This window comes from Gracilinanus agilis, chromosome 5 (assembly GCF_016433145.1).
Source record: "Gracilinanus agilis isolate LMUSP501 chromosome 5, AgileGrace, whole genome shotgun sequence".
Classification (NCBI taxonomy): domain Eukaryota; kingdom Metazoa; phylum Chordata; class Mammalia; order Didelphimorphia; family Didelphidae; genus Gracilinanus; species Gracilinanus agilis.
In genome coordinates this window covers 258,653,157-258,678,334 of record NC_058134.1, presented here as the reverse complement: position 1 = coordinate 258,678,334, position 25,178 = coordinate 258,653,157, and the positions used below count along the sequence as shown (strand labels likewise).

The 25,178-nt window shown below is 40.2% G+C and overlaps 1 pseudogene; it reads left to right on the top strand.

The window, feature by feature from the left end:
• Positions 1-3,239: 3,239 nt before the first annotated feature.
• LOC123250325 lies at positions 3,240-3,561 on the top strand (annotated as a pseudogene).
• Positions 3,562-25,178: the final 21,617 nt, after the last annotated feature.

Here is a 25,178-nt window from a genome sequence, read left to right as displayed (position 1 = left end):
CTCCCATAGTTCTTTTGTAGTCAATTTCTGAAGAACTTTAAAAGCTAAATAGGAGAGTTTACCTTTTATCCTAGAGCAGTGATTCCCAAAGTGGGCGCTTCTGCCCCCTGGTGGGTGCTGCAGTGATCCAGGAAGGCAGTGATGGCCACAGGTGCATTTATCTTTCCTATTAATTGCTATTAAAATTTTAAAACAATTAATTTCCAGGGGCACTAAGCAATATTTTTTCTGGAAAGGGGGTGGCAGGCCAAAAACGTTTGGGAACCACTGGTGTAGAGGCATTCAGGAGCCACTGGAGTTCATTGAGTAGAGGAATAACATGGTCAGCTCTGTGCTTTGGCAGCTGTGTGGAGAATGGACTACAATGGTGAGAGATATGGGAACACCAGGTAGGAGAACTTGAACCAGGGAAACCAATTCTCTCTATGGAAGATTTATGAAAAGACAGATAAGAATGCCAACAAGATGAGTTTCCTTAAACTAGTAGTAATCTGCAATGGCCAAGGAAGTAACCACAGTGCCGAAATCATGGAGTCATTTACAACTTATGTATGCTCTTTGCTTCACTGTATTACCCTGGAAGAAATCATTTCTAGGAGATTTTTCTTTGTTCATAGAACCTTAGTTATCATCTCATCCAACCAGCTACTTTTCCAAATGAGGAAATGGAGACATATAAAGGTGAAATAACTTTCCTAAAATGAAGCAGTTAGTGGAAGAGCCAGGGCTACAGCTCTTGTTTCAGATATGTTCATCTTATTTCTCTAACTTGATTTTAAACTCCTTATAGTCAAGGACTAGTTTATCTTAGTGAGGGAGAAGGGAATAGAAAGCAGCAGAAAGGAGTAATTTCCTGAACGAAGTCCAGAAGACCAGAAGTGTCCTCGTTGAGTCTTTCTTCCACACATTCCACCCAAAGGAGATTCATGCGATTATTAATAGGAGGATTAAATCTCATAATCATTCTGATGTTACCTACAGCACTTTAGTCAAATCAATGCCCAGCAGATTTATCCTCAGCAAGTGGGAAGTTCAATTAGAATAGAGAAGGAAAGGAAAGAGACAAGTGCCAACATAGTTCAGACAGTTCCTCTCATGTGACCTTCCTCTCCATTGCAACCTGAAGTGCTTCCCTCTGAGTAATAAATAAACATTTTTCAGTTTTGAAAGTGCTTTCCTCCTTATTGATGCTCATGTTTCCCTTATTCTGCAAGAACCTCTAAATCCTATCCTTGGAAAATGTAAAGGACTTTCTCTTATAAAAAAAATAAGATTTTGAAAAAGCTAAATGTTAGAATATACTTATCACAAGAAAGTATCACCTCCTGATTTTTTTCCTTGGCATTTTTAAATTTTGGAAAGTTAAAAATATTTTTCAATTTTATTTTAAAATCAGCCTAAAGATTTTTTCTTATGTAACAGGAAACCAGGGTAGAAGGATATTCAAGAGCAACATAATATTGTCAGAACTTGAAAAGACCATACTAATAATTTCTTTATATCTGCAAATCTATGGAGGATAGCTGCTTAGTGTCATGAGAGAGAGCAGGTTCCTCTGCTCCTAAGCCTATTTGATATGATCACAAAAAGTTGGATGTAGATAATAATGCTGTCATGTGAAAAGACGTATCTGCAAGTCTGCAGATTGTTATCGCTTTAGGAAGTGTGAAGGGGCTTTTCCAGATGATCTGAAAAGTTTAGCTGATCACTTACTGGCCAAAGATTAACATCTGGTCTTATGGCCTCTAAAAAGATCAGTTCGCCAGCATGAAAGACATTCAGGGAAACAAGTATCCTTAAGGAGCATGGTCCCAGGCAGCAAAGAAAACCATGTACTCCTTCCATTTGGAAGACAGACTACAGGGGATTTAGAAGTGTGAGAGGTTAGGAAGTAGAGGTAGTGAGTGACTTTTTTAAGGATAGGAAGACACTTCCTACATGTGTGACCTTGGGCAAGTCACTTAACCCCCACTGCCTAGCCCTTACTGCTCTTCTGCCTTGGAACTAATACTCAGTATTGATTGTAAGATAGAAGGTAAGGGTTAAAAAAAAAGATAAGGAAAGTTCTGCATGTTTTTAGGCAAGGAAAGAACCAAGAGAGAAAGATTCAAGATTACAGAGAAAAGAGGCTGGTGGTTGAAGAATATGCTGGAGAAGGTAAGAAGGGATGGGATGGATAGTACATGTAGGATTGACACTGGCAAGGCAATGGGCCACCTCTTCATCAGATATAGGAATAAAGGAGGAAGTGGTGGAGGAGGAAGTGAAAGGGTTGTGAAAGAGGAAAAAAGAGAAGAGAATATTTTCAGGGAATATTTTCCTTTTTTTCAGTAGGGTAGGATGCAAAGGCTTCAGCAAAAAGGCCAACAAAGGAAGAGATACTACTGGAAGAGAATCTAGAATGGAGAGGAGAAGATTTAGAAAATCTAATGTAGGAGGCAGCTAGGTTCAAATCTGTCCTCAGACACTTCCCAGCTGTGAGATTCTGGGCAAGTCACTTGATCCCCATTGCCTAACCCTTACTGCCTTGGAACCAAGACACAGTATTGACTCCAAGATGGAAGGTGAGGGTTTAAAAAAAAAAGGAAAGGAAAGGAAAGGAAAGGAAAAGAAAGGAAAGAAAAGAAAAGAAAAGAAAAGAAAAGAAAAGAAAAGAAAAGAAAAGAAAAGAAAAGAAAAGAAAAGAAAAGAAAGAAAAGAAAAGAAAAGAAAAGAAAATCCAATGTAAGGAGTACGATATAGAATCAATTAATCAGGAAGTCAATAAGTATTTATTGACCTGGGATACAAATACAGATAAAAACAAAAACAATCCCTAACCTCAAGGAATTTATAACCTCATACAAGTAGGAACCACATATGAACAGAACACATAATCAATCAACAAACATTTACTAAGCAGGTACCAGTGCCAGGCATTTGGGGATACAAAGACAAAAGTTAAAACAGGTCCTCATAGGCTCACAGATTTAGAGCTGGAAAAGGCTTGGAAACAAGAGGATTTCCCACTGTAGTGAAGTTCTAGTTGAAATTATGCAACATAAATTATTATACATTGTGAGATTATGAGATATAAATTCTAGTCACTGAGCTGCCATCCAGAACTCAACAGTCTTCCCCTTGAGATCCTTCACTACTCAACACTCCATTTCCTCTCCCCCAGGCCCCACTCTACATGAGCCTTCTCCAGTCACTGCCTTCTGAAGACTGTTTCCACAGAGGAAAAGAAAGTATATCTTATGTTTGCAGTCCAGAACCTCTATACTTTCTACCTCTTTGCTGATACAAGTAAAGGTGATGACCTGAGATTACATCCATATAAGAATACAACAGAGAAATGGGAGAAAGACCCTTACCACTATCCAGGGGATTGCTAATGATCATAAGAAGAAACTGGTGAAGGCATTCAGGAAGAAATTTGCCCGCAATTGTACTGTCACTGAGCATCCAAAATATGAAAAAGTAATTCAGCTACAGGATGACCAGCATAAGAACATATGCCAGTTCCTTATTGAGATTGGACTGGCTAAGGACGACCATCCGAAGGTCCATGGGTTTTGAGTGGTTGTGGCTTACAGAACTTTAAATGAGAATATCTTTGCAATGAGCAAAAAATTTCCTTCTGTCCTTTGTCACACATTAAAAAACTTCATAGCTTATATAATGTAGCCATTTGGGGTCAACTGTTTCATTTGGACTAGTGAAATTTTTTCATGTAATAAACTGAAAAGAGCCCCCCAAAACCTTTATTTTTCTATTGGATCCAGTCAGTATGTACAGTGGACTGGACTTCCTCCAGTTTCATTCAGAAGTCTACAAAGAGGTGGATGGGAAGAATAATCCAACGATGGTGTTTGACAAGACCAGAGTAACAAGAGGATGGAAGAACAAGGGAATCAAGAATAGGAGATAGTGGTGGCACATACTGGGCTGGAAAAAGAATATAGAGGGAGGAGAGGTGATTGCCTGAGAATACACAAAGGGGTTGTGAAGTGAGGGGAGACAAGACTGTAGGTCAAAATGAGGAAAAAAGAATAGGTTCCAGAGGGAAAGATGGAATGATAGGAAATTGTAATTAGCTAAAAAGAATATTGGAGACATTCATCATGGCAGTGGAACAAAGTCAAGGGTGTGACCATTCCTATGTGGAAATGAGAGGAAGTAAAGAAATAGAACATAGTAGATGAGTATGTTGAGACACTGGAAGGTTTAATTACTCAAGGAACCCACAATAAGTATGTTGGATTCACCTAGAATGAGAGGAGGAGCTGAAGTGGAGAAGAAACGGGGAACCAAGCACTGAACTCATTGACCATAGCCAGAACATTTCCTAGAGACTGGTAGATAATGGTTCTAAGGACCTGGATAGTGTGATAAATTTGGAGTGAATGAATCTCAAAGGAAGAGTGGTTGATGAATGAAGATGGTAGAAGGAGAGTTGGAAGTGACAATGGGGGAAAGAGGAGAAGGAGTAATCCACTCTACCTCTGGGGCCAGTAAGACAGCAGATTGAGAGAAGATACAAACAGATCTAGAATGGAAGGTCTAGGACAGTAATGCTGAACCTTTTAGTGACCAAGTGCCCAAATCAAGACCTTAATGGATATGTGAGCCACCTCCTTATCCCAGACAGGGGAGGGAGGAAGCACTCCCATTGGATTGCTGGACAGAGGGGTGGGTGAAGTGAGAAATGTCCTCAGGTGACGTGGAGAGGAGGAGAGCAGCCCCTTCCAGTGGGTGTGCCATAGGACCCAACAAGGGTCTAGGACAGTGACAGACAAACTTTTTAAAGAGGGGGCCAAAGGAAAGGAAATGTTCATCTGTCAGTCTGTTTCTAAGGCAATTCTTTTGAATTTTCATTGTATTGTATCCTACTCATATTCGTCAGATTAGGGATAATGTCATGTAGCTGGATAAAACATTTCAGGAGGCCGCATCTGGCCTGTGGGCCATAGTTTGCCCATCACTGGTCTAGGATATTCCTTCATCCTGAAGGAGTCAGGTCTCAGGAAGAGTTAGAAGACAGAAGTATTGGATGAAGAAAGGGTATAAAATGAAAGGAAATTTGTTAAAATTATAAAGGAGAAGGTCCAGAGGGCACAGGGGAAGGGGTGGGCAAATAAGAAGTGGCACATTGAGGGTATAGTGTAGAAGATGATGGAGATGAGAGAGTGGAAAGTAAAGGAGTTTGTTCTTCAATAGCCTAATTCAATATGGAGGTTGGAGGGAATAAGCATTTATATAATGCCTACTATGTGCCAGGAACTGTGCTAAATACTTCATAAATGTCACTTCATTTGATTTCACAAAAACCATTTGAAGTGGGTGCTATTATATTGGCCCCATTTTATAATTGAGACAAAGAGAGACTAAGTAATTTGCCCAGGGTACCACAGTCAGTTTCAGGTCTTCCTGACTCCAGGTCCAATGCTCTAACAGTAGTTAATACTCTAACAGCTCACCTAACTATTAGTGGGAAGAAAAAGAGGAATGAAATGGTTAATTATTACACCACAAATCCAAGTAGAGGTCTCATTATTGGAAGGAAAGGGCTCAGAAAGCATGTGAGTAGCATTTTCTTTCTTCTTTGGCCTCTCACATAATAGCTCCCAGGCTCCATGCCTTCAAGAGCAACATAGTGTTGGGGACTGGGTAGGGTGACTTGCCTCCTCCTCATGAGGGGTAGTGATAGCCCTCCTGGGATTGTGTGAAAGAGAATTTAAACTCTGTCTGTTTTAAATTAATCAATCAAGAACCTGGAGGTCTCCCACTTTTCACACTTAGTTAGTCATTAACACCTAGTAAGAACCTTTTACTAGAAAAGGAAGTTCATAGCCTAAAAGACCACAAGAACTGCCCATCCCTGGACAGTGCTAGGCAAATTGGGAGACTGTGATTGATTCCTGAAATGTGATGAGGAGAACTGATGGGTGGAGAAAACTGCATATAAGCAGTCTGGGGCCTTTTTTTTGTGCGGTCTTTTGCCTAATGGGTGTGAGCTCTGGTGAGGTTCTTTTGTGGCTTCAGATTTTGGCTTCCTGATTTGAACTTTGGATTCTGGTGAAGATTCAGCTTTCTGTTTTGGAGACTTGGGCTGAAGATGGATGCTTACTCCAGTGAGACTCTTGCCTCCTTGGTGTGAGAGACTGCCCTTTGCCACTCAGCTTCTTCGGCATTGGTCTTTGGTTATTGAAACGCCTGGCTGGAGACACTTTTGTGGGCTGGTGAGATTTGGATTCACATTCGCAGTCTGAAGGCACTAGGATGGGACTTAGGGTATTTTTAGCTAGGCAATATTTTCTACCTCGTTCCTATTTCCCTCTCTTACTATCTCTATTTTGCTGTAATAAAGCTACTAAAGCTACTAACAGTCTCATGACTTAATATTTAATTATTATAAACAGCGACCACAATTTTAAAAAATTCTTATATTTGTCAAGCCCATTTTAATTATTACACCTGGCAGGGGATGCGTGCCCCTCCCTCATACATGAAAGAGTGCAAACACATGGAATGGCGGTGAAGGCAAATATGTAGAGTGGTATCTCATACTTCTGGCACTGCCCAGTTCAGGATATCTTCTACTTCTCACCACACAGCTCCCATGAGATGCATTGTCTCTTGTGACCACTGTCAGGAACCAGGACCTTACATTGTCTCTGCTGGATGCTGCTTCTGCCCCCTCTAGGCTCAGCTGAAATCCTTGGCTGTCTTATCTCTGCTTTAGGGGAAAGACAAGAACTGTCATCTTAAATCTTAAAGCCCATAGACTTTTTCTAAGTACAGCTTGGTTGGTTGGTTTGTTTTTATTAAGAAAAGCTGTGAGCCCCCCAAAAGTCCCTACTCAGGTTTTCCTGTCTAATTCACTCAGCATTTAAACCAAAAAACCTTACTTCCTCAGCAGTCTCAGCCCCACAAACCAAGTTCTTTGGACTAAATATTCAGTGTTCTTCTAGTTGGTTGGTACATTAGATTGCTCTCTTCTTTGCTCTATACTTTCTGACCCCCAGTTTTTGGGTGTGGGGATAATCTCCATGGCAAATTCATTGTAGGTCCTGGTAAAATTCCACTTATTTCACAAATTTTAATCTCTGAAAATTAGATTACAAATCAGGTCATGCTTATTTGTCCAATAACCACCCAGCAGAACTGAGGTTTTAGTTTCCTAATTTTTGCACACTCCTCTTCTCCCATGTAGATGATTGGGCAGGAAAAGAACGATTAAATCATTTTCTCTTCTCCCTGCTCAGCCCGATTCCTGGCCCATTTATGACCCAGAGTTTTAGTGTGTGTACTCATGAAAAAGTTGACTTATAAAATTGCTTCTATAAAATGAGAAGGAAAGTAAAGGCAGGGGAGGGGAGGAAGATGAATCAGCCTGCTGAATGAAAGTATATTTTGACAAAGAGAGAGGAAACTTGATTTAGCTAAAGGGCTAGTCTGGGGAGTAAGGAAGACCCGAGCTAGTTCTATAAGGATGGGATTTGTGTAGGGGGAATGGGACCAAAGGAGCCAGAGAAAGCAGTTACTGACAGTTGCTGATAGTTGAGACCAGAGAGAGGATTCTGGGAACTTCTCTGAGGAAGAGAGAGAGAGGAGAGGTCTTTAAGCAAAGGACTGGGAGGAGAGAGGAGGAGGACATCCCAGCTTAGATCCAGTCCTGAGGGCTTCCTGAGGATCTTTCTTTTGGAAATTGAAACCCTGATTCCCTAATCAAAGCCATTCCATCTCATCTCACCCATCAAGACTTCAACTATAGAGTCAGCTAAGTTTTGACTCCATTTTGGGAGCAATCTCTTAGTCTCCTTCACCCATTCCCAACCTTGCTGAGAGATCTTTTTTGGTCAAAACTTACAATTTTAGAAAAGGAAAGAAACAGAAAAACAGATATAGAAATAGAAGGAGAAGGGGAAAGGGGAGAAACTTAGGAATTGGAACCAATAGGGTTCCCACCCAAGTGATGGGCCCCATAGCAATAGAGAAGAGGGCACCCCAAAATCCCTCTGCTCTTCACCCCTTTTCCCAATCCCTGACTTGCAAATAATAAAAGTCATTCATCAGTCAGATATCGTTCCAGAGTGCCTGAGAGACAACGAAGGGGAGGGGAACCACGGCTTGGTCTGGCTGCCTCCATCTTGAAGTCGGACCACCAACTGTGAATTTAACTGATTGGGGGAGGTTTGTGTGAACCCCGTCCTTATCCAGGATTGGATTGGGGTACCACATACCTCCTCTTATAGGGAAGCCTCTCCCCCAACTCCTGAGGGGCAGCACGACCATCCAGGTCACCCAGTTTCAGGGTGACCCGCCCTTAAAGTCTCCCAGTGTATATTTGGCCCCAGGGGAGTGCTGGGAGAGAGACTCACCACATAGGCTTTCTCCATCTCCCTTCTTTCAAACATTGGCTACTGGCTCTTTTTATTATTTCAGTTTAAATGAGCTGCATGGCAATGGATAAGCCATTTAACTTCCCAGGTGCACCGGCAACTCTGGAGGACTGTGAGTTGTAGACCAATTGACAATCTGCATCAGTTGAATGGAGTTTCCACACTGGGAGTCCCCTTAAAGCACTAAAATCACATCTGCTGCCTTTGTTGCTTTTTTTCTTCCTTTTTCTTTTTAATACAAAGAATTTGCAGGCTGAAAAAAAACCCAAACATTTTACTGCATTTTACGAGCCTCCAGGGTGTGTTTTAGAAACTGCCAGCTTAGAAGAGTGTTGCAATTATCTTCACAAATTCATGTTGTGAGAGTATGTGGTTAGGTGTTAATTATCATTTAAAACGGAATTCCCTTTCCCGACATGATTGAGCTCTAGCCCAAGTGTTATTTTAACCTGCTCTCCTTTACCAAATGGCTGCTTTTTTTATTTAGTGGCCTCCTACTGGCCACACACACCATTTCACCAACTGCAAAATTCTTGGGAAACAATTATTTAATAGTTGTGAACCTTTATGGCTCCCTGAAGAACATCCTTCAAGATTCCCATCGGTACAAATATGTCTTCGTCCTGATTAAGGGGTATGGATCAGCTCTAAGCCCATTTTTTCCTATAGTGGTTTATGAGAATAAAATCATATAAAGCATATGCAAGCACTTTGTAAATCGCAAAGTACATTGTATCTGAGAGAGTAGAATTCTTTTTTATCTTGTAATCTCTTTCACTTTGTTTCTTGGTATTTTCATTGACTTGCATTTTCTTTCCTCAAAGAAAACATTTATTTACTTATTTGTTTCTTATTTTGAATATTTTCCCATAGTTACATATTTCATGTTCTTTCCCTCTCCCCCAAACTCCCCTAGCCCCCCTTAGCCGACACATAATTCCACTGGGTTTTACACGTATCATCGATCAAGACCTAATTCCATATTATTGATAGTTGGACTAGAGTTATCATTTAGTGTCTCCATCCCCAATAATATCCCCATCAGCCCATGTGTTCAAGCAGTTGATTTCAAGGAAAATATTTATAATGAAGGAAAGGATTTTACACATAGATGCAATAGAATGCAGGAGAGCAGTGACAACAAGCCAGAGGTCATTTGGAATCTTCAAACAAGGGTTGCTGGGGGATTAACGGACAATCTGGGAGTCTAGTCTTGGACTCTGTGGAGAGAGCCAGCTTTGAGAGACCACTGGAGGTCTGGAAATATCCCTGTTGATAGAAATATCTATCAACCTTGGAGAGATCCTGTTGTACTGAATAAAGGTAGATCTGTGTAGACCTGATCAGACAGTTTACTTCTAAGGGGTTATCCTTAGGGTATCTGGATTAGGCCTGAAGACCATCTCACATCTGTGTCAACTATTCCTAGAGACTTTACTTCTTCTTATATTTAGCCTAGGTTTAGCCATCATAGAAATTACTACCAGATAGAGAGGGGTTCAGGCCAGCCTCAGCTTCAACTGAGAGCTGAAAGACTTTGACGTTTGATCAGTGCCTCCAGTTAAGGAATCCTTATCACCCTCTTTCCCAGGCCCAATCTTTGTTATCCTTTGAATAAACATCATAAAATATAGAAAGCAGTCAGATCTATTTCAACAAGAAGATTGGTGGAGAAGGGAATTTATCCTGGAAGGGAGAGTCATTAGACTTGGGTAAAGCCTGTATGAGGGTGAGTATTGATGGTGTGGGATGTGTCTAACAGGAGCCCCACGAGATAGTAATCAGTGGGCCAGACTAGCTATCACTCACCTCCACCCCAGGGAAGACCTATGAGGGAATAAACTCAAAGAGGTTCCCAAACTGGCAAAGCTATGATGGGGATGTTGAAGGAAGGTGTTGGGGTTCAGTTGTGACCCTAATAGGTTAGATCCCATTCTCAGTGCCAGTAATGCTGAGACAAGTTTCCCCACTCCTAAGTTCAAGTCACTTTGCCCTTCAAGATGGTGTTTGGTATTCATCTTCCCCTCAGCCCCAAGATCGGTCTTCCTCCCCTCAAATTAACAGCCCCCAACTACCACCAATAAACTAATAAATATGTATTATAAGGATAAGGGAATTCAGGATAACAGGGTGAGGGTTATTCGTGGATTTTGAGGAAGGAGGATACTGGGATAACTTCTCTGTCAACTATGAACCCCACAACAAGAGGGAGTTCTGGTTTCTTCTAGAGCTTGGACTCAGAAACTAACTCTCCCTCTCCTCACAATATACTATCCTTAACACTAGCTATCAAACAGGAGAATAACTGAAAGGAAGGGGTACAAGATGGATCAAGGAAGGGTCCCCCACATGTCTGCTCCCACTGGAGTCCGGGTACTAAGGCCAATTATGGAGCACAACTCTTTCAGTTTCTTCTTTGTTGGCAATGAAGTACAGTAGAAAGGTTTTGCTGTTGAAATCTCCAGGTTGCCCCTGAATTTTGGGTTCAGAAGAGCTAAATTCCTGTCCAGATCCTCCTGGCCTCCCACAACCATCCACCCCCAAGTCCACCCGAGAGCTTGAAAGACTTCTCCCTTACTTTGGCAGTTCAGAATCTTCAGAATCTTCACCAAACTCTCACCTTCACTGGCCCCTCCCAAACAGAACCTCTTCTAGGTTCCGTGAGGGCAGCTTCGATTCTACTTGACTGCTCTCCTTTGTAAAATTCAGTCCACACTGTTACAAGCCAAATCCCAGGTTGCCCATTTCTGTTCTCTCTACCAGGGCAGCTTCCTGTTCAAGGGGGGAACATCAAGGAGAGACCAGGTAAAGCAAAATTTCCTAGTCAACCGTCCATATTCAGCTCCTACGGTGTTCCTCTATCTTGACATGGGTTGATGCCATATCTTGCCACCAAGTGCTTTGGCCAAAGAAAAGAGAGTAGCCATTTGCTCTCTGTCTCTAGGGGGGGAATACCCTGACAGATCAGGTTATCAAAACCACCTAATCATTCACCTATAATAACAACACAGGATTTCCCTGTCTGTTATCAATAATACAGTTATTTGGATGTCTTCTCTCCCCTTCCCCAGCCCCTTGAGATTATAATCTCTTTGAGAGCAGAGAATGCCTTTTGCATTTCTTTATTATTGTCAGCACATCAGCACATGGAGCCTGGCACACAATGGGTGTTTTAAAAGATGTTTTTTAACTCTTACCTTTTGTCTTTATCAGATGGAAGGGCAGCAAATGTTAGATAATCACGGTGAAGTGACTTACCCAGGGTCACTTATCTAGGATGTTTCTGAAGTTGGATTTGAACCCAGGTCCTCTAGACTTCAGGCCTGGCATTTTTTCCATTGTGCTACCTAGCTGCCTCATTAATAAATATTTATTGACTGACAGATAAAGATATGAGGCTTGCTGTATGTTCTATGTTTTTGATCTATTGTATATTTTGATCTGTAGTATTACCTAAGCCAGTGATGGGCAAACTTTTTAAAGAGGGGGCCAAAGGAAAGGAAATGCTCATCTGTCAGTCTGTTTCTAAGGCAACTCTTCCGAGGTTTCATTGTATTGCATCCTACTCGTATTCATCAGATTAGGAATAATGTCAGCATGCCACCAGTGGATAGAACATTTCAGGGGGCCACATCTGGCCTGCTAGGTGTAGTTTGACCATCACTGCCCTAAACCATGCTCTTACATATATTTCTCCCTAATCTCACTCCCCCTTTGCTTTGTGGTCACTGAGTATTAATTAGAGTGCATGTTGGATTTCTTTTTTTTTTAAACTCTTACCTTCTATCCTGGAGTCAATACTGTGTATTGGTTCCAAAGCAGAAGAGTGGTAAGGACTAGGCAATGGGGGTCAAGTGACTTGCCCAGGGTCACACAGCTGGGAAGTGTCTGAGGCCAGATTTGAACCTAGGACCTCCGGTCTCTAGGCCTGGCTCTCAATCCACTGAGCTACCCAGCTGTCCCCTGCATGTTGGATTTCATTTGGAGGATCTTATCAAGTTCTTTATAGTCATTCTTTATCCTCTTCATCCTCAGCAATTGATGTTGGTTTATAAATTGATAATTATTTTCTCAAGTCTTTTTCAAATATTTATAAGTATTACAATATGAGATGGGTAAGCATTCCATGAAATGATGTTTCTTCTTGCCTCTGAATATAATAAATATAATATATAAAATAGTGAATATGATATAATAAAATATAGTATAATAAAACCAATTTCACAGGCTCCTTTCTTTCCCTCTCCAGTGAGTACTTGTGAACTGTCTTTTCTCTATGGGTGATTTCCTTCTGGTCTTGTTTCTAACAAGAGTGTCAATATCTAAATCCAACATGATGTACACTTGTTGGTCATTAGAAAAAGATCTCACATTTGGAGTTTCTTTCCCCTCTAATATTAAACCTTTAGGTGTTCCCAGTTATCTAAGAAAGCCAATTTGGATAGATCATAGAGTCTGTAAAGGGGAATAATGTCGAATAAGGTTCTCATTTTCTCTTTCCCATAAATTCATTCTGCAGCAATGGTAATAATAGGCAAAGACCAAAATTAAATTAGTGGAATATACACAAAGGGAACACATGTCCAAGGCAATTCACACCTCTAGTAGTATAAGGTCCCATTGATCTTTCTCTTCTCCTGGAATCCTCACTGGGCGTAGCGTCTCTGTGGTGCTGGACTGCTCTTCTCTTCAGGTACTTCCTGACCCACCTAGCTAAGTCTTTCTCTGATGCTCTGTTTTGGGGTTTCCAACTGAGCGACTCAACTGCAAGATGTCATGGTTGATGAGAGGGTTTGCGGATGGGCAGAAAAGAGAAATCCCTTCCCTATCCCTGTTGCTCTCTGGTAGAGGTCTTTGTATCCAGGATACATTTGGGTGTCCTACACACTGGCAGGGTCTCTCAAGAGAAACTATTGGATTTCTTGGATTCTCTAGGATTGTAGGGATCCACTGAAGAAAATGTTCCTTTTAGCCATTTTTCTTGCACATTTCCTTTATGATTTAGATCAGTTTCCTTGATATAACTTTTGCACAAACATGTAGAGATGTTAGATATTACTAATGTCAATCTCCAAACTAAAAATCAGTTTAGTCATACAACAGATAACAATAAATCAAGTCAGTCAGTCAACAAGCATTTATTAAGAACCTCCTGGGGCCGCTGGATAGCTCAGTGGATTGAGAGCCAAGCCTAGAGACGGGAGGTCCTAGGTTCAAATCCGGCCTCAGACATTTCTCAGCTGTGTGACCCTCCATGTGGAAGGGGCCAATTAGAAAATGTTGTCCACATCTCTAGATGCAATGTTATATCAGTCGTCCTTGGGAATATTTCAAGTGCTGAATGAATTGCAGGGACCCAGAGAATTTTCTGCCTAGTTAGATTGATTTCTCATTTCAAAATGAGAAGACAAATATGGCCTCAGACACTTCTTAGCTGTGTGACCCTGAGCAAGTCAATTAACCCTTATTGTCTAGCCCTTACCACTCTTCTGCCTTGGAACAATATACAGAATTAAAAAAAAAAAAAAAAGAATGCCTCAAATCAAAGTGAGAGGAATAACTTCCAGACAATCCCAACATTACTATCCCTTTTAGATAAATTGGAAGAATTCCATGTGAACTGGAATGACCTCCAGGAATTGATGCCGAGCGAAAGGAGCAGAGCCAGAAGAACATTGTACACAGAGACTGATATACTGTGGTACAATCGAATGTAATGGACTTCTGTACCAGCAGCAATACAATGACCCAGGACAGCTCTGAGGGATTTGTGGTAAAGACGCTACCCACATTCAGAGGAAGGACTGCAGGAGTGGAAAGACAGAAGAGAAACAACTGCTTGAACACTTGGGTTGATGCAGACACAATTACGATGCAGACTCTTTTTTTTTTTAAACCCTTCCCTTCCGTCTTGGAGCCAATTGGCTCCAAGGCAGAAGAGTAGTAAGGGTAGGCAATGGGGGTCAAGTGACTTGCCCAGGGTCACACGGCTGGGAAGTGTCTGAGCCTGGACTTGAACCTAGGACCTCCCGTCTCTAGGCCTGACTCTCAATCCACTGAGCTACCCAGCTGCCCCATAGGACGTAGACTCTTAATGACCACCCTAGAACAATTGTCAATAATATGGAAATAGGTCTTGATTGATGACACACGAAGAAACCAGTGGAAATGTGCATTGGCCACTGGGGGTGGGGGTGGGGGAGAGAGAGAGCAAGAACATGAATCATGGAACCATGGAAAATTTTTTTCTAAAAAATAAAAAAAGAAACTCTGAGATCAGACTTTTCCTATAAAAGGGAAAACTTGATTCTCCTTTCCCCTTATTTTCTTTGGACTATGTCAGGACTTTCTAAGTACCAAGCAGTAACTTAAGAGAATTTAATAAAATTATGAATCTATTAAATTGTTTAACCTTTATTTGGGGCTGATGTAACCCCCGGGTCCATTAGGGATGGTAGGACTAAATCCTGTAAATAGTTTTTGCAAGTAGCCATCTTGTGCAAACTGTAGCAAGATGGGATTCAGATTTTAGACTTTCCAAAGCAGGGATGAGACAGTTGGAAGACGGTTGGAGCACCCCTACAAATAGGAAGTCACCCCCAGGCAAACTAACTCAGTATTGAGTAAGGTGGGTGGAAAGGGTGGAAGGGGAAAGCTCTCCATTTGAACCCAGAAGCTTCACCAAGGATCTGTGTTAGCTGATCCACACTAGGGTCCAGCTATATCTAAGTCTACTATTATAACCTGCAATCTGCAGTTCAGCAGCAGCAGCAGCAGCAGCATCAACAATTATCAGCAATAACATCAACCAGTCATCACAGAAGAACAACAGCTATTTATAACCATCTAAGTTTAGCTAGCTTTGCTATCCAGCAGCTGAACAAGACCTATGCTGTAACCAGGCTTGAGTGGCAGAATTCCGTCAGAGGCTTTCCCTGAGGGGAACTGCCTGATCTTCTCTCAATAAGATTTTAGTTTTAGTTTCCTTAAAACCTGTAGCCTTGCCCATCTTTCCTAAATTCCCATACCACCAACATATCCCTTTAATACTTAATTAAACTAGTTACCTGTTGTTTGATATCATCTAACTGGCCTGGTCCGTCATCTCCAGGAAGAACCTCAAACTGTCAAGCCTGGCTAAAGTTAAGAGTGATTCTCTGGCCGTGAAGAGTTTCGGAGGCTAATCATCAACTCTAGCCTATGATAAATTCTCAATCAATTCAAGATTTCTATACTATTAACAGTCAGACCATCATAGCCTTATATTACATCTGAAGATACTTGGTATTAAACCATCAAGGAATTAGTGGAGCTGAGCCCACAGTAGTAGGGAATTCTCTCAGTGTCTGCCTGTAGGGGGAAGTTGTGACCACTGGCCCATCCCTTGAGGGACAGCGCTGTGCAGCCGCAGACACAGACAGCAGCTTGAGAAAATAATCCATACAAATCCCCATGGAAGAATGTTCATTTTTAGATTGTTAAAACATGTATCTTTTTAGACCTGGACTTTCTGTGACTCTCAATGCTTTTGGAGGGGCTTCCAAAAAGAACCCTATAACTGTCCTTTAAAGCGGGAGTTTCTAACTGGCCACATTCAGAGGAAGAACTGTGGGAGGAGGAAACACAGAGGAAAAACGACTGCTTGAACACAGGAGCTGATGGGGATGTTATTGGGGATGGAGACACTAAACAATAACTCTAGTCCAACTATCAATAAGATGGAATTGGGTCTTGATCAATGTTACGTGTAAAACCCAGTGGGATTGTGTGTTGGCTAAGGGGGGCTGGGGGGAATTGGGGGAGAGGGAAAGAAGATGAAACATGTAACTATGGGGAAATAGTCAAAATAAAAACTTAAAAATAATAAAAATAAAAAATAAAAATAAAAAATAAAGTGGGAGTTTCTAATATCTTTAAAGTCACAGGTCTAGTGTTCCTCCCTTTCACCAGGTCAACAAAGTTGAGCTCTGAAAAGACCACTAGATTTAGCAATTAAGAGATCACTGGTAACTTTAGAGAGAACTGTTTTACCTGCGTGATGGGGTCAGAGGCCAGAATGATCAGCAAACGTACTTTTCAATGCATGTTAAGTAAAACTACCTTTCCCCAAGAAATTGTATTCCCAAGAAGTTATATCATGTTTATTATCTAGCAATATACTTCTCATACATCACTTTTACCTCTTTACTGTGGTGATTTAAAAAAAACTCACCTTCTGTCTTAGCATTAGTTCTAAAACAGAAGAGTATCAAAGGCTAAGTCATCAGGGTTAAATGACTTGCCCAGGGTCACGCAGCTACAAAGGGTCTGAGGTGAGACTTGGGGCTTCCTGACTTCAGGCCACCATGCTACCTAGCTGTCCTTATGTGGTGGGATGGTGGGATTTTAGAAGGTAAAATCCATGAGATACCATACAAAGATATGACTATAATAGGGGAAGAAGGGTGACCTGGGAAGAGCAGAATAACATTTACATTGACATTGGCATCACCATATCAGCCCTCATGCGATGTCCTTAATAAGAAAGGCTTTTCTGGCTTTCCTGGCTTTTTAACTGTTTTCATTAAAAGCTGTGGGGCAGGGCAGCTGGGATGGTAGGGGGTAAGGGTGACAGTTAAATGCGAATAATTCCTGTAGTCCTGGTGCAGTTCATCCTGAGCTTTTGGAGATCAGAGCTGTCATTTCAAAAAATATTTCCTTGCTGCAGTTCTGTCATCATCTGACAGTTATTTCCTAACCTCTTAAATAAAGCAAAAACATCCAGCCACAGAAGCCTTGTTTGACAATGTAGACAATATTGTGTCCTAGGAAGCCTCTAAACTCTCTGCCACAAGGACACGTCTTTCATTCTTCCAAGAGACATTTCACTAAGAATTCCGGTTCTGATGGGCTAATGATCCAGAGACAGGCTTTATGCATTGCCTTGGTGACTTTGTCATCTATGATATAAGAAGATAGAAGTCTGTCTTGCTGAAGCAGTCATCATGTGTTTTCTGCAAAGGCTGTTGAAAGCTAATTTAATTTAACCTCTGGTTTTAATTTAAAGATCATATGCGGATGAGTCAGGGACCTGACTTCTGATCTCCAACTTTGCCACCCCCAACTAGAGAATTTGAGGACAAGTTAATTTTTACCTTCCTGTGTGTATTTAAATCCTCATCTGTAAAATGAAGATAACAACCCTTCCTGTGAGTTAGTTAAGAGGCCAATAAGAGGTAATCTGGAAAATGTGAAGTGCTTTAGAAATGGAAGAATGAAAAAAAAAAAAGAATGAACTTAAATAACAGCTTAAAGAATGAACTTTCATATCTTAGAGAATGTGGTTCTTCAGAACTTCTCTGTGGATTTCTGAGCACAGGCACAAGAATGCTGTGGAAAAAGTAGGAGAATGCTGACTAAATTAGGATGTAACCTTCTTGCACTATCCACATAGCAACAGTCACCATGTATGAGAATAGGCACAATGGAAATACCCATGAAGCTACCAAAGAAGCCTTGAATTTTCACCAGCTAAATATATTTCAGCATACATTTTTTGTCTCTTTCTGAAATATCAGTGGGCTCAGAGCCAACTTCATTCAAACTATTAACTTTAAAAAACAAACCCTTACCTTCTGTCAATCAATACCCTCTATTGGTTCTAAGGCAGAGAGCAATAAGGGCTAGGCAATGGGGGTTAAGTGACTTGCCCAGGATCATACAGCTAAGAAATGTCTGAGGTGAGATTTGAACCTAGGATCTCCATCTCTAGGCTGGCTCTCAATCCATTAATCCCCCAACCTATTAACTTTTAATTTTCATTAAACCAAGAGATTTCCCTTCACATCAAAACACAGAAAGAAAAGATATAGGGTACCTTAGCTTTTGTTGTGTTCAGAATTTTTTCCTCTTTGATTTTCCTTATTTGATTTTCTATGCTTTTTTCTCCACATTCCCTCACTTAAAAAAAATTAAATTATGTTTTAATAAACTTTTAGAATTTGGGTAAAGAGAGACTAAATTTTCAAGCTTCTAGAAAGCTTGAAAGAAAATTGTCAAAGTATCAAAAAATGTCATCTTGTTTGTGGATTTTCATGCAATATAAGTGGTGATAAGGTGACATTTAGATCACTGAATCTATGGGATCTAATCTAGGAAACTGCCTACCACTTAATTACTTAATTCTCTCTCTCTCTCTCTCTCTCTCTCTCTCTCTCTCTCTCTCTCTCTCTCTCTCTCTCTCTCTGTTTTTCATTCACTTTCTATCTCCATCTTCTCTCTCCATCTCCCCTCTCTCTCCTTTTCCTTTTTCCTCTCCCCATTTCTTTGCGCTCTTGGTCTCTCTCTCTTTCCATCTTTCTCCCAACCTCTCTCTTTTTCCTCCTCCCTTTCCTCCTCTTTCTGTTTCTGTTTCTATCTCTTCTGTAAAAGAAATATATCATTAATCATGAGGGGCATCTTCAGAGGAATGAGATGCAAATAGGGCAGTGATGGTAGGAAATTGTAAAATTCGGTGACAAGGGTCATATAACTAGTAAGTGTTAGATGCAGAATTGGAAACTGGTTTTCTTGACTGCAAGTTCATTTGTGGTTCTGTCTAGCTGATCTTTACACCACAGTGTCATGGAATCATAGGAGTTTAAGGACCTCAGTGTCCATTGAACTTCTAACTGAATAAGAATCTCTCTTTAAATATAGCTGACAAAGGGTCATCTAATCTCTGTTTGAAGACCTTCACTGTGATTCCAAATGTAGTGAACAGTATTTGGGGACAAATCTAATTGTCTGGACCATTTTTCAAACCTCTAGCCTAAGTCTGTATCTTTGCAACTTTTGCCTTTAACTCCTAGGTCTGCCCTCTGTGCCAATTAGAATAAGGATTACTTCTTCTTCCACAAGATAGTCCTTTACCTATTTGGAAAAAGCTATAATGTTCCACATTGGAAAAGGAAATGGCAAGTGGATAGGGTGCCAGGTCTGGAGTTGGGAGGACCCAGATTCAAATCTGGCCTCAGATACTTCTTAGCTTTGTGACCCTGGGCAAGTCACTTAGCCCCAATTATCTACTCCTTGCTTCAATTCTGTCTTAGAATTGATACTAAGACAGAAGGTAAGGGTATTTAAAAAGGAAAGGAAAGGAAATAGCAAACCACTTCCCTATATTTACCAAGAAAATCCCATGGACAGTATTGGTGTGATATGGTTTATGGGGTCATGAAGAGTCTATCATGACTGAATAATAATAACTAATTATGCTCCACTTAAGTCTTTTCTTCTTTGAGCTCAATATCATCAATTCCTTCAACTAATCCCCATGTAGCCTATACCATCCTGATTGCCCTCTTGTTGTCCTTCTCCAGCTTATCAATATCCTTCCCAAAAAGTAATACCTAGAACTAAAACAAACATAATCAGTGTTTCAAATGCGGTTCAGAGCATGGCTGTATCATCTCCCTAGATAAGGACCCTCTGCTGCCTTTAATGCAGCCTAATACATTACTTTTCCTGGCTACCATCTCACTTATTCCTCGTATTGAACTTACGTTCCCCAATAATTTCCAGTTCATCTTCAGATGCCCTAGTGTCTAGACAGAGCATCTTTATTGTGAAGCTGACTTTTTGAATCTAAGAATAACACTTGGATTCATTTATCCTCATTTAATTTCATCTATTAGATTTAGTCCAACATTCCAGGCTGTCAAGAAATTTTTGGATCCTGAGAATGGTTATCCCCTCTATGAAATCTTTTTCAAAGCTGGAGAATTATGTAAATTTCATAAATAGACCATCTGTTCTACTCTAGTTTTTCTAAGTGAAAAATAATTTAGTTACTGTTGAGTAAAACACCATTAATTTTTAAAATATATTGTAGTTTAAAAGAGCCTTGATCCAGGCCTTGGGAAATAGTTTTAGTTCTGCCTAATTGTGTGACCTTTGGAAACTCTTGTCAACTCTGTGAGTTTCATTTCCTTCACCTACAAATTGAGAATATTCTGCGAATCATAGATTCTTTTTTTAACTCTTGCTTTCCATCCTATTAATAACTCTAAGTAAGAAGAGCAAGGGCTAGGCAAACAGGGTTAAATGACTTGCCCAAGGATCCAAAGTATCTGAGGCTAGATCTGAACCCAAGTCCTCTCGACTCCAAGGTCTGGCGCTCTATCCACTATGCCCCCTCGCTGCCCCTGAATCATACTCTTAGAGTTGGTAGAGACCTGAGATATCAGTTAGTCCAACCCCAGCTAGGAATGTGAAATCCCTCCACAACATTGCTGATTTGATTTGAAAAACATTTCTCTTGGCCAACAGTTCTAGTATTCTTTGAGTTCCCTTATTTCATAATTGATGACAATGAAATTTGGTTGGGCTAATGTTTATTCGTGTGACATTTTGCCAGAGACAACAAGATAAGAAAGATACGTTTAATCTACTTCAGAGAAAAGTATTTTTTTCCTTAAGGATTTTAGGATATTACCTGCATGACTATTGATACCATTTATTATAAATGAGCCATTCATTAGAAGACTTCTCAAAAGCTGGATTTTATTTAATATAATTCCACAATTCATACTCTTCATTATTTAATTTCATCTTTGCCTCCAATCAATCAGAACTATATCACAAATGAGAGACAGCATTGACATGGTGGATAGATAGCTGGCTTCGGGACCAAAGACACCCCTTCTTCCATCACATACTAGCCATGTGACTATTCATTAATCACTTCACCTCTCAGCATTCTAGACAATCCTCTTAGACTATCAGGACAGAGAAGGGGTCAAACATTAGTAGAAAGAATTTCCTCTTCTGAGAGTTCTGAATACTAGGAAAATGGGGTGGGGCAAGCTTGGGTGACTCAGTGGATAGAAACTTAGGGAGATCCTAGGTTCAAATCTGACTTCAGACACTTCCCAGCTGTGTGACCCTGGACAAGTCCCTTAACCCCCATTGCCTAGCCTTTACTGTTCTTCTGCCTTGGAACTAATACACAATATTGATTCTAAGATGGAAGGTAAGCGTTTAAAAATATAAATTAAAAAAAAAAAGAAGAAAATAGGCCTAGTTGCTATTCTTATTTTGCAAATATCTCTGATTTCCCCCACCAGGGGCTATTCAAACCATATCCATCTTTTAGCAGAAGAGTTCAGGAATGGCAAGGGCTAGGGTATTGGATTAAGTGACTTGCCCAGGGTCACATAGCTAGGAAGTATCTGAGGCCGATTTGAACCAAGGTCCTCCTGACTCCAGGCTTGGTGCTCTATCCATGATCCACCTAGCTATCCCCCTTCCCCAGGCAATCTTCTAAAACTTTTTAGACTAAGTGCCAATCTGCATCAGGAGACGTAGTTTCCTCATCAGAATTTCCTTACCCAATAAAATCACAGGTATGATTCGAATACACATGCATATAAATGTATCAGCACTTGATGAAATATACTTACATATGTTTTATATATGTAATATTTATCAATATGTTTATGTTGCATATAATCTGTATCAATATGTTCACATTGTAAAATATATACCAATAGGTTTACATTATATATAATATATATCAACATGTTTACAGTATATATATGTATTAATAGGTTTACATTATATATAGTATGTATCAAATGTTCACATTATAAAATATGTACCAATAGGTTTATATTATATACACAATGTATATCAACATGTTTACAGTATATATAATATGTATCAACATCTTTACATTATGTAATATGTACCAAGAGGTTTACATTATATATAGCATGTATCAAATGTTCACATTATAAAATATATACCAATCATTTACATTATATGTGTATAATGTATATCAGCATGTTTAAAGTATATATAATATGTATCAGCATCTTTACATTATATAATATGTACCAAGAGGTTTATATTATATATGTATTTATCAATCAGTTTACATTATATATAATATGTTTATAGTATATATGTATCAACTTCTTTACATTATATAATATATATCAATATGTTCACATTATATAATACGTACTGAGAGGTTTACATTGTATATGTATCAATATATTTACATTATATGTATGTATCGATATGTTTATGTTATACATAACATGTATGGATATGTTTCTATTATTTATACATGTAGATGTATGTATATGCCCTGTGTGCATATAGTTATTCTAGCATATCCAGTTTGTATTTCCACCATGCTATAATGCCTCCCATTTGCAACATTAGCCTGACTTATTACAGACGAGATTAGAATTAATTGGTGAATTTGGATTATGGAATGTACACACACACACACACACACACACACACACACACACACACACACACACCCCTATACTTCTCAATGGGCTGCTTTCCAGTTGCATGTCAGTCCAAACAACATGTATTTTTTACCTATTTGTTTTTTCACCCTAGATCAGTGATGGGCAAACTACTGCCCATGGGCCAGGTGCAGCCCCCTGAAATGTTCTATCTGGCCCCTTGACATTATTCCTAATCTGATGAATGAGCAGGATACAACACAATGAAACTTTGAAAGAGTTGCCTTAGAAACAGACTGACGGATGAGCATTTCCTTTCCTTTGGCCCCTCTTTACAAAGTTTGCCCATCACTGGTCTAGACGGTTAGACCAATCTCTTTTTAATCACAATGGATTTCACAGAGGACACTTTGCAGCCTGAGGTTTGAGGCAATTAGTACAAGGTTCTCTTAGAATAGGAACAGTTGAGGAATCAGTAAGGAATACTTTTTTTGTCCTCTTCGCAGGGCATCTTCATCTAACTGGTGACTACCTTAGGTGAACATATGTCTCTCTGTTTTGTGCCTGGCTTAATGTCAATATTCAGCTGGTTGTTGAAGAGAATTATCTCTGCAGTTGCATCTGTCATTGAATCTTATATAATTTTAACACATGCGTGGGAGACAACTTTATCAGAGGAGAACCTCTAAGGCTGTTTTGTTCTTTTGAGTCAAATGCCTTTGAAAAAATCAATAAACAATAGACTCAGCAGCAGCTTTTGTTCTCACAGTCATACGACCAACCATAACGATTCTTACATCTTTCGAAATCTTAAAATGGCATCATCAAATGCTAATAACCTTGCTCTCACTAGAAAGAGGATTAGAGGTAATAAGAAAGAAAAGCAGAGCTCTCTGGGCTATTTGCCATGGCTAAACTATCTTACCTACATGCTGTTTACATGAATTTGATCCTAATCAGACGTCACAGCTACAGAGTAAGTCCATATCGTGTCTTTGAAATATTTTTGCCGTTTTTGTTTGGTTGGTTTTCAGTTCTCTGACTCTTCCTGCTCCCATCTGAGGTTTCCTTGGCAGAGATACCAAAGTGGTTTGCCGTTTCCTTTCATTTGACAGATAAGGAACTTGGGCAAACACAGTTAAGTAACTAGTCCAGGGTTGCACAGCTGATAAGTGTCCGTAGCTGGAAGTGAACTCAGGAAGATATTCCTGACTCCAGGCCCAGTTCTCTATCCGCTGAACCACCTAGACTGCATGGTAAATTGTATTTATAGACTATCTTCCTTTATTCAACGAGAAAGGGTGATAAGCATAATCAACGGCTTAACATTCTGAAGAGCTTCTCTCCAGAATTATAGAATTGTGATTGGAAGAGACTCAACAGGAATCTGGGAATATACTAGTCTGATCATCATAAGTTAGGGTGGGGTGCCTCATTGAAGGAACCCAAATCTGAAAGAGGAGGAATTCTTGAATATAAAGAAGCTACAGCAATCCCACCAGTGTCTGGCACATATTAGGTGCTATATAAATGCTTATTTCCTTCCTTTCCCTTTTCCCACCTCCTTGTAAGTGTCAGAATAGACATCTTCCTTAGCTTAGGAATGGCAGAAGCATCTCTAGTTCTGCTTCCTCAGAGATTCACCTCTAAAGTTTTTCCATCTCCTAGGTAGGAAGGAGGAAAACTATGACCCTTCCTGTTGAGCATTTATTTCTGGTTCAGTGCCTAGTTTCCTCACTGGACGTTGTTATTTTGTTGTTCAGTCGATTTTCAGTCATCTCCAACTCTCATGACTCCATTTGGGATTTTCTTGGCAAAGTGATTTGCCTTTCCTTCTCCAGCTCATTTTACAGATGAGGAAACTGAGGCAAACAGGGTGAAGTGACTTGCCCAGGATCACAGTGAATGTTTGAGTCCAGATTAGAACACACATAGATAGCTCTCTGGGAAGTCAAGGGTAAGGAATATGAGGGGAAACTATGTGGATGTAAAAAAAAAAAAAAAAAACCCAAAAGGCTTTGTAAAGATTAAAATTCTCTGGAGACCATGTCTTCATTTATAATTATTTATTAAATAACAAAAATTGGGTCAGAGAAGAAAAGGCACCAGCCACATGTGGCCAGCTGTTCCCTTCCTAAATCTTCTCTCTCAGCTAGTTACACCAGTTTCACAGCCAGACCTCAGGTGGGCACAGTGCTCTACTGGGCAACCCCAAGCCCAACTGTGTGAGTGTGCTGAGCCTCCCCTGGTCAGTGACTGCCTGCCCTGGTTCTCTAACTGCCTCCCCTGAGTCAGCTTTTCAGGCATAATGGGGATGAGCCAACACTCTCCTGGCCACCTCCTTCCTCCATGGTTTCTAAGACAAAAGAACCCTACTTCCTTTCCCTAGTCCCATCTATGCTCCTTGAGATGTCATTTCTCTGAGCTCTTCTGATATGTCAGACTCTGACCTTAGTCTGGATCAGAAAAGGGTCTTCCAGATGCCAGAAGTCACCATGCTGTCCTTAGCCACATAGCCACATAGCACCAGTATAGCATTTTCCAGCATTGTAAGGAGGACTCTACC